The sequence below is a fragment of the Rattus rattus genome, chromosome 3 (genome assembly GCF_011064425.1).
Source record: "Rattus rattus isolate New Zealand chromosome 3, Rrattus_CSIRO_v1, whole genome shotgun sequence".
Taxonomy (NCBI): domain Eukaryota; kingdom Metazoa; phylum Chordata; class Mammalia; order Rodentia; family Muridae; genus Rattus; species Rattus rattus.
In genome coordinates, this window is record NC_046156.1 from 91,926,978 (window position 1) to 91,940,198 (window position 13,221).

Here is a 13,221-nt window from a genome sequence, read left to right on the forward strand (position 1 = left end):
AGATTCCAATTAAATCCAGATGGTCATTAGAGAACAGTATGAAGAAAACCTAGACGAATGAATAAATCTCTAAACAAATCACTTACCTAAATTAAATCTAGAAGATATAAATAATTTAAATAGGGCCACAGTGAGCAAAGGGATTGAAGCAGTAATTAAAAGTTTCCCTACAAAGAGAAAACCTAGGACCAGATGGAGTCACTACTGAAATCTATCAAACAATTTTTATAAAAATAACTTCATTGCATTGAACTTGCAAAATAACAACAACAAAATCAAACCACTATGCAGCTAGATTAGTCCAGCCACTCAAACAAGCGCCTGCACCTGCCCCTACCCAAACTCCGAACATCTCAGTGAACTCCAACAGAGTTAGCATAAACATTCTGAAGCCATGGAGATTCAATGACGATTTTACAATTTGACAATCAATTACATTTCTATACACTTATCCACCCCAAAACTTGGAAGGGAAAAAAGTTAGTTACAACTAGGGAAAAAGTGAACTTTAGAACCCCATCTGCAGGGTTGGGGATTTAGCTCAGTGGTAGAGCGCTTGCCTAGGAAGCGCAAGGCCCTGGGTTCGGTCCCCAGCTCCGCCCCCCAGCTCTGCCATCCGCAGTTCACGTGCCTTTATCTGCATCAGCCCTTCCTCCTCATCTGTACATTTTCCTGTCCTCTTTCCCACACGCTCCCATCACTCACTCAAGGAAGATGAAATACTAATACTTGTCAATTTTATTCCACAAAACAGGAATAGAAAGAGTATAAATAAATCCACCCAGTCAGACCAATATTGCCTTGATAACAAAACAGATGAAGACACGAAAATTGTTAACAAAACACTGGTAAAAAGAACTCAACAAGCACTTAAAGAAATGTTCAAAGTTCTTAGAGACCAGGGAAATGCAAATCAAACAAACAAACAACAAAAAACCAAGAAGAACCCCTAAGATTCTACCTTACAATAGTCAGAATGACTAAGGTCAAAAACTCAGGTGACAGCACATGTTGGAGAGGAAGTAGAGAAAGAGAAACACTCCTCTATTGCTGGTGGGATCGCAAACTGGTAAAGCACTCAGGAAATTAATCTGGAGGTTCCTCAGAAAATTGGACATAGATCTACCTGAAGACCCAGTTATACCACTCTTGGGCATATACCCAAAAGATGCCCTGACATACCACAGGGGCACATGCTTTATTATGTTCATATAGCGGCCTTATTTGTGACAGCCAGAAGATGGAAACCACCCAGATGTCCCTTAACAGAAGAATTGATACAGAAAATGTGGTTCATTTACACAATGGAATTCTATTCAGTTATTAAGAATGAGGACATCATGAATTTTGCAGGCAAATAGATGGAATTAGAAAATATCATCGTGAGTGAGGTAACTCAGACCCGAAAGGACATGTATGACAGGAGCCTAGCATGGATGCCCTCTGTGAGGCCCAATAAGTAGCTGAACAAGTCAGAAGCAGATACTCACACCCAATCAATAGGCAGAAACTGCGGGGCCCTATGGTTGAATTAGGGAAAGGCTGGAAGAAGCTGAGGAGGAGAGTGACCCCAAAGGAAGACCAGCAGTCTCAGCTAACCTGGACCTCTAAGATCTCTCAGACACTGAGCCACCAACCAGGCAGCTTAGAGCAGTTGATATGAGGTCCCTGACACATACAGCAGACTCCCTCGTCTGGCCTCAGTGAAAGAAGATACAGTAACAAACTAAATAAATAATGACAAAATCACATCACTCCTATTTCTAAGACAATATAATTGGTACACTAATTTTAATAAGTTAATTGAATTTTTATATAATAAAAAATGTTTTAAAAATTCAAGTTTTAAACAACCCGGGACTGGTAGCTATTTCAACACATGAAGGCACCTGAGACCAATTCTAATGACTTGAATTCAGTCCTGGGAATCCACATGATGGAAGGAAAGAACCAGTTCCTGCTAGCTGTCCTCTGACATCCACACATTCCCCACAGCATGTGTGTGTCTCTTCACCAACCCAACCTCCATATAAACTAATAAACAAAAAGGTTTCATAAATTATAAAAAAGACCAACCTCAGTGAAAGTATCTTTAAATGTAGTATTATTAAGATAAATGCAGATACTTCTTGACAAGTAGAAAGTCTTCTGAGAAAGATACTAATGACCATGTAATTGACAGACGAGGCAGGTAGCTAAAACCGAATACTTAATACAAAAGATTTCAAAGCAATAAAAATGCAAATTTTCTCAAATTGGTCAAAAACACGTTTAATAAAATTGTCTTATAACTAGAAGTTATGAAAAGTTTGAAAGAACAAAGAAAAAAATAATAGCCAGGATATTATTGAAGAAAAAGTTAGAAAACCTTTAACCTGGTAGCAAAATTTGTAAAGCAATATTATTACTAGTGATCCCATAATTTGCTAGTTAGAAATACTTAATTGACTCAGGGAAAATGGGTTAATAAAGCATAATAAGGATTCAAAAAATAGATATCTACATGTGCCCATTTTGGGGGGTCATGACAGACACCGCAACAAAAGAAGAGGTAATCAAGCACACTGTAACACCAACTCAATGGAATGCAAAGATTCAAAGTAGCCAATCCTTTTTATTACTTTGAGCTGTGTTAGGGTATGTACATGAAGCCTTTGTATTGTCAGTAGGCAACTTGTGGGAGTCAGTTCTCTCCTTCGAACATGTGGGCTCAGAGCAATGAATTCAAGTGGCAGCAAGTGCCTTTATTAAGGCTGAGCCATCTCAGGCAAGACCGACTTCCTTATCTTATGCTCAATTTGCATGGCGAGTCTTGAGGAAACACATTGAACACCAAAGTCACTGTCTAATGATAGGAGATTGAGAGGAGAAAGCTAGCAGACCTGTCTGTGCAGATTTTCTGGCTGGCAGTTTCCAAGTTCCTCCTAACACTCCTTGCTGACAAGCAAGGCTTTTCTCAAAGGAGCTAGAATAAAAGGACTTCTGGTTTCTATAGCTGACCACAGAAAAGATGAGAGTCAAGAGACAGGAAGGCATAGGACATCAGAAATTGACTTCCGAAGCTATTTCTGAGGACTTTCACTTGTAAGTTTCCTTTAATGAACCCCAGTATTTCATATATGCAGAATTGGCACTAGATATCAACTTTTAGTTGTGGAGAGATGAAGGTTTATTATTTCTGACAATCTGGAAAGTTTGGGCTAATAAATTATTTATTGGAAATCAAGATTTGAACTTCCTCAAATAACCTCTGACATCTAGATAGAAAAAATAATTATGTTCCTACATCATTAAACAGGAAAGATTTAGTTTTACATGAATTGCTGATTTTAATGCAGTAAGCATATTTGTATGTGTGTGCAGGTGTGTGTTTTTCACTCTGTGTCTGTGTCTATGTGTGTGTGTGTGAGTGTGTGTGTGTGTATGTCTGTGTCTGTGTTGCCTGCAAGTCTGTCTGTATATAACATGCATGTGATACCTGAGGAAGCCAGAAGAAGGTTATTAGATCACCTGGAACTGAGGTTACAGACAGCTGTGAGCTATCATATGTGTGATGGGCAATCAAATGCTGTCCTCTGGAAGTACAACCAGTGATTTTGACATCTCAACCAGCTCCCAAAAACGTATATTTATAAAAAATGTTGAAAGCATTAGAAATGAACATTAGAAGGTCTTTTGCTCAGCAAGAGAAGGTCCTAGGTTTAATCACCAAAAACTATAATCAAGTAATCAAAAGTTACGCTTCAGTAAACCACTTTTGGAAGCATTTACTTTATCTAGAAAGTATGTAATTTGTAAGTCCAATATGTCGCCTTTAGATACACACAAACCATGGGCGATACATTCGAGACTTCATAGCATCAAGGTTTGTTGCAAAATTTTAACAAGTGAATACAAATATTTATTTATGGTAGAAATGACACAATATTGTAATATGCACCTAAAATAGAATACTACATAGAATGTAAAATACCAATAGTAGGTAAACATATTGATAATATGGGTAATTCTAAGAAAAATATACTGTTGAGTAAGTAAGAAAATCTTATTTGCGATAATACAATTGCAAAGAAAACAAAAGTTATAATGATTTTACAATAAAAAAAGCATAGTTTTCTGGATAGGAGATGGGCAAGCAGGCATAAAAAATAGAATATAGTAATTTTCTAATTGAGTTTATGAAAACTTCAACCTAAAATATATGCTAGGGCAACATTTCATCAGGAAGTTTCATCATGTGACAGACATATGCTTTTTCAGGAGGGGTCTCACGTACCCCAGGATGACTTCAAACTCACTGCTTGCCACTGGATGACCCTGAAGTTCTCACCAGTCTGCCTCTACCTCCATAGTTTTGAGTTTACAGGCGCACAGAAGCTACCATGGTTACTGGCTGCCGAGTTTGAAACACAGAACTAGGCAAGCGCTCTACCAACTGTGTCAGAACACATTTGATTTGATTTGAGGGAAGGGGAGTCTCTGCCAGATCTCCACAGACAGAAAACAGTGAACATTCTGTATTTGGAACCTTGTGTAGAAGAACTCAATAGAATATTCTGATGTCTTTAGGTAATTCTTTCGAAGGAGGTATTGCTGGAATGTGAAAGCTGCCTAAGGAAGGGGAGTTAGGAACAGTTTCCTGAGAGAAGGGTACAATTCAACACAAAGAAGAAGCACCAGCATGAAGCAAACATTTGCCTTTTATTGTGTGCAATTCAAAGTCATAGCAGAATCTTGGGCAAAGTTAGCAAATAAGTCAGAGATACTCATCTAAATGCCTATGATGAAAACAGAAGTAGGAAAATGGGGAGATAGGACAGAAAGCTAGTATAGTAATCCTTAGGTAAGATTCTTTAACCATAAATAAAAGAGGAAGAAACTGAAGTTCTGAGCCCTCTGCCTCTACCTCCAAAGTTTTGAGTGTATAGGCATATACAAGCTACCATGTCTGTGTGCTGCTGAGTTTGAAATACAGAGCTGGACCTACTAGGCGAGCACTCTACCTATTGTGTTAGGACACACTTTTATTTCAACACCTCCGGGGTGTTAAAAATACACACTTCTCTCAAGAAACTATTAAAGTCTCTTCTTCCTTCTTTCACATTCCAGTAATGCGTTTTGAGTGGCTTACCTAAAGGCACCAGAATTGAGTTCTGCACGAGATTCAAAATACAGAATGTTCACTATGTTTTTTGTCTGGAGAGATCTGGCAAAGCCTGACTTGATCTCAAATCAAATCAAACAAAATGTGTTCTAACACAGTAGGTAGAGGGCTTGCCTCGTATGCCTAGTTCTGTGCTTCAAACTCAGCAGCACATAGACATGGTAGGCTGTATGTGACTGTAAGCTCAAAACTTTGAAGGTAGAGGCAGAGGGCTCAGAACTTCTGGGCCATTCTTTGGGACACAGTGTGTCTAAAATCATCCTTGGGTACAGGAGAATCTTCCTCAAAACTAAACATGAACAAATTAGGCAAATAGTGAAGATATTTTTAAGAGAAGACTTAGCAATTATTTATTTATTATTTATTATTTATTCATCTATTTATTTAGAAGGTAAAGATGGAAAGAGCTCTAGCTCAAGTCTTGATATTGTGAATGTCCCATTAGTTCTGCCGGTTCCCTGGAACAGGGACATTGGGTGGTGATGGCGAGGTGTGACTAAGGTAACAGAGGTAGAGTGAAAGACATTGTGTTTCTAACATAACAATGGGAGGTTTGATTTGATAATCTTACAAACCATCTAGATATTTGTTACCTAGCAGAATCAAATGATTAGCTGTGGTGAGGGGAGCAATCAGACTGCACAGCATCCTAACTTTACATGCTGTACAGGAAAAAATAGCAATCACTAAAGAGCTATATTAAAAACAGTCACTCGCCAAGCTGTTGACTGTAACTGAGTGACTGAAAATTAAATTCCAAAACATGGAATCTCTGGAGCCTTCTCTCTGCCTAAACTTTTCCATGTGTTCTGATATTACCAGGCAGGAAAGTCCCTACCACGGGACAGGCTGCACTTCCCCTCACATGAGGACAGATGAGTTCTAGGGGAGTGATACATTGTCCCCTAATGTCTTAGTCCAGGCATGCACTCACACTTTTTGCTGGCAAGGCCCAGGGGAAGAAGTTGGAAGTGTGGTGTCATAGGATATTTTGATAGACACCTGGCAATTTAAACTGAAACCAATTCTAACTTAGCAAGCAAGGCTGGACTTGAGCCCTCAGTATACCATCACCACATACCAAGGTGCATGCACATCTAATTTACTCTCAGACACAGACCCTGTGGAGGTCTTGCCCCTGAAAGAGAATCTCAGTCCACCACATCAGCAGCCATAAGAAGAGCATACTAAGGTTTGTTGTTATTGGTGTTTTCTTGCTTGCCTATTGATCCGGAAGACAGCTATTTGGTGTTGGCACAGTTAATAACTAAATTCCTCTGTATGTCTAACTCTCAACTGGGACAGACGTGTTCATCCCAAACAGTCTAATCAGCACAAGCCACATAGTGAAACACGACTTCTTAGAAACTCGGAGTTGGAAGGTTTGCGTTTTGCCTTAAAGCTATCATTCTATATGCAATCAATTTCTAGAGTCTCTTGAGTCCACAACACTTCCAGGAAATGTGCCAAGTGAAAAGATATATCTGGATTGTAGACTCGTGTAGTATACTTTATTTATGTATCATATCATACCAATCCATTTGAGTTCATCTGTAGCCTCATCATTTTAAATCTATCCAGGATTCCTCCCTGCAATGAACATTCTTATCAGCTCAGATCATCGCTTTTACCTGTATCAAGTCTAAATGAAAAGAATTCTGTAAAGTCAACACTGATCTACACATGCTTGTATGTGTACATATGTTTTTCAGTATATTCACCTATCCTTTGATATCAATAGGAATTGGTTCCAGGACCTCCTGCACCAAATTTAGAGATGCTCAAGTTTCCTGTGCAGAAAATGGCATATATGTGCATAACCTACAGGCTCCTTTTGCATTCCATAAATCACCTACTTGTGATTTATTATACTTGCTACAATGTAAACCCCATCCAATTATTGCCCTGCTTTTAATTTGTATCATTTCCTATTGTTAAACTATTTTTGAGTGTGTGATTGTTGGCCGGATTTATGGATGTAGAACCTGAGGGTACAGAAGTTTAGCTATACTTTTACAATATTTAAAAATCAGAGCACTAATTCCTAAGAAGAATGCAGTTTTCACTGCGACAAAACATTTTCTAATGTCTGTGATGCTATATCACAGACTTATGCAATGCACATTAATACATATGACTTTTAAAACAAGGTAGGCCAGAAAAAAATTGCACGTATTAATAAGAGTCATAATTGTATATAGGGTACATAATTGTATATAATTGGAAGTCAGGACCAAAAGCATTGAATGGTTTGTTCCCCTTGCTTTCGCCATATCACACAATTATTACAGAGGAGTTGATCAACCCTGCTATCCCCTTCTGGTTTTTACTGGTTATTGGTCAAAGCAGAAGATACATTACTGAGAGAAAACAAGCTCTCCCTGGCCCCTGGTTTTGCCCATTTCCTGCTGCTCGTGGGCCTGTAGGGAGACTTTCTGTGAAGTTCTTCTGCTGAGGTGACTGGTGTCACAAACATAAAGCTTGGGACCAATGACACTCTGGTTAAGGTGAGTGAGTGCCAGGACTTTAATATGGCCTAAGGTAATTGAACCTCTTCTAAAACTTGGCAACCCCCTTCAGCTGAGGTGTTACTATTTTCTCCAATAACTTATTGAAACAGTTGTTAATAAAAGTAAAGACAAAACATTTTCCAGGACGCTCATGTTATCTCCTGTAATTTTGTTTTCTAGCTGGGAATGATTGGCATTACTTGAGGGGACCACAGGAAGAATCACATGATCCCTCCAGTTGCTGTTGGGGAGCATCACCCTTCAAATGTATTGTTTGTGTGCTCTACATTCTGAAATTCAATAAATCTCTTAGCTGTTCACCGTCAACACTACCTTGTTACCTCACTCTTCTTTCTGAAGCTGTTCTTCAGTTTCTCCCTTTATCTAGCCCTATATTCTTCATTAATGTCTAATCCACATATTTCTCAAACTTTCAGCTCTCTGTTTCCACAACACTGTGTTATCACTGACCCTACCTTCCTTACTATGTAAAACAGCATCTCTCCTTTTTACCCTTTCTTCCAGATTATAACTAGAAATGCTCATTATTTTATCTCACTTTGGACTCGAACCTATACCAATTATCCAACAGGTTTATTACCTTCCTTCTATTTACAAGACCTTCCATATGCCTATGCTCCTATGAGCTTGTACACCTGCTCTCAACATTGTCTCAGTGTGTCTAGGCTGAAAACATCCAATTAACCTTTGACAACTTAGGACTCTCACTAAAACAGGTTTCTGACTAAATTCTTACCTCATGAGCCTTTTAAATCCTTCTGTTCATCTAATCCTCAAACCCAACCTTGGCCACCATAGACTCCATTATATTGTTTTTCAAGAGTACTTTATAAACATTTAAAACAATATATGTACAAAGACATTAATTCATTTTAAATTCATCTCTTTTCACTGTTTACGTTGACTTCCTGGCTGACCATCTTTGGGTGTACAAATTTGTAGAAACTCATACTCTTTTGCATGTTCAGCTGTTAAAAAAAACATTCAAAATAGTGTCTGGGGGCTGGGGGAGTGATGCCTGATTAGAAAAGTACTCAGTGCACAAGCTTAAGGATATGAGTTCGGATCCCTAGTATCCAAATAAATGCTGGGCACATCTATCTACAGCCCAGTGTGTTGATTTGTTTTGTTATCTTGACACAAACTAGACAGGAACCTCCTTGGAAGGAACCACCTTCATCAGGTTGGCCTGTAGGTAAGTCTTCTCGGCATTTTTTTGAATAATGATTGACGTGGGAAGGCACATTTCTTTATGGGTGGTGCCACCTTTGAGCATATGATCTTTGGTTGTATAGGAAAGCAAACTGAGGTAAGACAGGGGAATCAAGTCAGTAAACAGCCTTCCCCCATGGCTTCTGAATCAGTCTTGCCTCTTGGTTCCCTCTTCTATTTTTACTCTAAATTCCCTCACTGTTAGACTATGATGTGGAAGTATAAGCCAATCAAAATTTCCTTCTCAGGTTGCTTTTGGTTAGAATGTTCTCTCATAGCATTAGAAAGTTACAGTCTAATGTGTGCTCAGCATCACATCAATCACTCATTAAGTAAATACCAAAAGACATGCCAATCTGTTGGAGGTGAATCCTCAATAGAGGTTCCCTCTCCCCTGGTAAATCTAATTTGTGTAGCATTGATGAAGCAAATCAACATACGGTGCTGACATGAGGAGAGGCAGAAAGACCTCAGGGGCTTGGTAGCCAGGCAGCACAGCTGAAATATTAAGCTCCAGGTTCAGTTGGAGACCTTGTCCCCAGATGAGATGAATAATTAAGGAAGACAGTGAGATCAACCCCTAGCCTCCACATGGGGTGCACAGACTCAAGCCCTGCTCCCCATGTTAGCCACTCTCCCCATATTCACAGATAAAACATTAAAAATAATTCCCTGGTTATGAAATTCTGCATTCTCATACTTCTCCTGTGCTAACAAAATTAGTAAAACTTGTGTTGTCTAAATGTATGGGGGCTGGAGAGATGGCTCAGCGGTTAAGAGCACTTGACTGCTCTTCTAGAGGTCCTGAGTTGAATTCCCAGCAACCACATGGTGGCTCACAACCATCTGTAATGGGACCAGACGCCCTCTTCTGGTGTGTTCTCATATAGTAAATAAACCTTTAAAAAAAATAAATGTATGGTAGGCCTATAACAATGGAGAATGTCAGAAGGGGTGCTTCAAAAAGAAATGTCATATGTCATAATATCGACACTATCAGACCAACTTTCTATATCCAAGTTTTAGGAGGAATTATATCATCTATTATATAATTTCTAATCATTATACTTTATATCATCATGTGCACAGTGTGGTAAGCTTTGACAAGTCCATAGACCCATGAAAGAATCATCACAATCAAGACAATGTTATCATTTGTCACCCTCCACATGTCTCTTACAGACCCTGTATCCTGACCTTCCCTGCTCTTCTGATACCTTATGTTAGTTTGCATTTCCTATAGGTTCAATTACACAATATGCTTTTTCTAAACTTCATTTTTTTTCTAGCCAGTATAATTAAGTTAGTGTTCATCTCCAAAGTGGCAGCATTTCATTCTTTTTCTTGTTAAATACTTAGACTCTCGTTTGTATGAACTAGAGTTTGTTTATTTATATTGATGATGTCTACGCAGCTGCCATGAAAATTCATGTTCAAGTCCTTACATGAGTGTATGCTTTCATTTCTTCTGAGTAATACCACTCGGAATGCACTGGCTATGTAATATGGCAGCCATAATCCCCTCTTAACTGACAAGCTATGTTCAGAAGCACTTGTAGCATTTTGAAGTCTCACCAACAGTTTCTGGGAGTGCTATTTGCCTTCAATTCCTTACACCTGGTTTGGTTAGTCTTTCAAATTTAGCATCACAGCAGATGTGTTGCAATGTCATTACGATTAATTGGCATTCCCTTAATGACTGATAAAATTGAGAATCTTTTCATATGCCTGCTTCACATGTCTCTTTTGTGAACCGTCTCTTCAAGAAGCATTTTAAAGGGAAAATAAGTTGTGAAAGTTGACTTTGTTAATCAACTTTCAAAGAGACATATAGGCTCAATTTTTGTATTTGAATTAACTTTCATAATTTAATTTATAAAAGATTTATAATTAAGTCCCACATAATTATAATAATAGCTAGACATAATCTCTATAGGAAAATATATTGTGAGCACAAAGAAAGGTCTGATGGTGTAGGCCTAGCTGGCTTGGAAGTTGCTCTGTAAATCAGGCTGGCCTTAAACTCACTGAGATCTGCCTGCCTCTGCCTCTAGAGTGCTTGGATTAACAGCATGCATCATCGTGCCCAACTCTGGACTGCTTCTTTTACTGAATGGCTTTCCTCAGCATATGCCTGCTCCATCAGATGACTAACCATTCTCAGAAGGTGAATTTTCCTTACATCGTCAATATACAACTTACTGGCTGAATTGGATGAGGTCCTATTGTGCCACTTCTTTTGTCATTATACAATCCCAGGTGAAAGAGTAGGACAAATACAACCTGGGTTTGATGAAAGCTTTATGTGACTGTACCCTATTTCACTCTTCTTCACTTGGAGTTTAAGGAGCTGCTCTCCATTTGTCCTTAGGATCTACATGAAGTTGAATCAATTCATATCATTTCACAAACATGTATAAGGCCACCCATGTGCCACCTATTGTCACAGCAGACTACAACATAAGAAGAGAGAAAACGCATAAAAAGAGAAAACAGGAATGTGAAACTTTAGCTATATCTACATATGTGTCATGATGAAAGAATTCCTAAACTAGTTACATTTTTAATTAACACACTCACAAACACAATGGTTTATATTTGCATGAGTTGTCATATAAATACCACCTGTTGAATAGTGTTCCCCTAAAATTAACTCATTCCTGGAACCTCAGGAACTGTGTTTGGAATGAGCATTGTTGCAGGTATGATTAGCTAAGAAGAGATCATACTGGAGTAGGTTTCACTTATCCACTGGAGTTCTTAGTAGAAGATACATGGGCATGCTGGCACTAGAGAGAAAATGGCCATGACAGAACAGAGGAAGATGCAGCAATGCACACAAGCCAGGGTGACACCAAGAGTCTCTGACAAGAACCATAAGCTGAAAGAGAAAGGAAGGGAACATTCCAAAACAACTAACTTCAACTGTAAGAAAATAGATTTGTGTTGTTTTTTGTGCTGTTACAGCAAGCCTAGAAACTGATGGGGATACCTAGGCGCTCATTAAGTAGCTGGAGAGTGAATATTCTGCCAAGTGAATGTTCAAAGTCATTATGAACTAGAGGAACAGGCAGAGGAGTCCCATCAATATGACACGTCATTAACTCATGTATATGCTGGGTTTCTGTGTATGGAATAAAGTTCCTCATTATCCATGTAGTGGGCATGAATAAAAGCAAGGGACAAACTTCTTTCCATTGGGCACATGTATGCTGTGTTTCTGTCATGGCAGAAGCAACTTCTTTTGTGTTAACTCAAAGGCTAATATGGTTCTGAATTTATTTCTAAGAAATAAATTCCTTAAGCATGAGCCAGACACATCATCTGTTGCAATCTAGTCTAACCTAAGTTGTTTGAGGTAAAACATTGGATATATTTTAGTCACTGAGAGGTTCTCTGCAGGTTTTCAATAATGTTCAAGAGTACTCTTGGCTCTGTAGTATTTTGTCCAGGCATTGATTGGAGAAGCAAAGCCCTTAGCAAGCTTAATCTTCATTATAAGATGTTATGGATGGTCAATTTTATGCTACCATGGGCTGAACAGTAACTTATTATCTTCTTTACCAGAGCTAGAGAGATGACTTCTGCTTTATTTGTGTATGATTCTTTCAAATGTAAAAACAAAACAAAACAAAAAACTAAACCACCAAGTATACCATATACTTGATGTTTATGTGTGTGTTTGTGTGTGTGTGTGTGCTTACATGTTCATGTATGTTTATGTTGATATAGACTTACAGAGGGAAAATCTAGGATAGAGATAAATTGTATTCTGAAATTGATAGGAGAAATAACAAAAAAATCTCAGTATATTAGTATAGGTATCTAAAATCCAATTTTAACATTATTATTTCCGCTTGGGTGTGGTGAGCATACCTACTGTGCAGAGGTTCTCATTGGCAGCTTTTCTTCTTAGGTGACACACAGCAATGTTTGGGTACATTGGCAATATTTTTGGCTGCTGAACTGAAGGGATGCTGCTGGAATTTAGTGGAGGCCTTTGAACATCTTGCTTGTACAATAAAATTCTATTTTAAAAAGACTTGTTTAGTCAAAAATATCAATAGACCTAAGGCTAGCAAATTCTGGCCCAGACCAGGCCTGGTAGGGCATGTACTGAAGAAGCAGAAGGAGGTGGATCTGTGTGAGTTCGAGGCCAACCTGGTCCAAAAAGTGAGTTCCAGGACATCTAAAGCTGTGGAGATGAATGGGATTGTTGAGGGGAGGGAGGTAATGAGGGAAGGATGGGGAGGGGAACACCCATATAGAAGGGGAGGAGCTAGGGGAATGTTGGCCTGGAAACCGGAAAAGGGA

General features: G+C 38.7%; 1 protein-coding gene across 1 annotated transcript in view; it reads right to left on the reverse strand.

Annotated features, from left to right (window-relative positions):
- The window catches only part of Mme (membrane metalloendopeptidase), a 110,296-nt gene that overhangs the window by 88,063 nt on the left and 9,012 nt on the right, over positions 1-13,221 (reverse strand). The window lies entirely within an intron of this gene.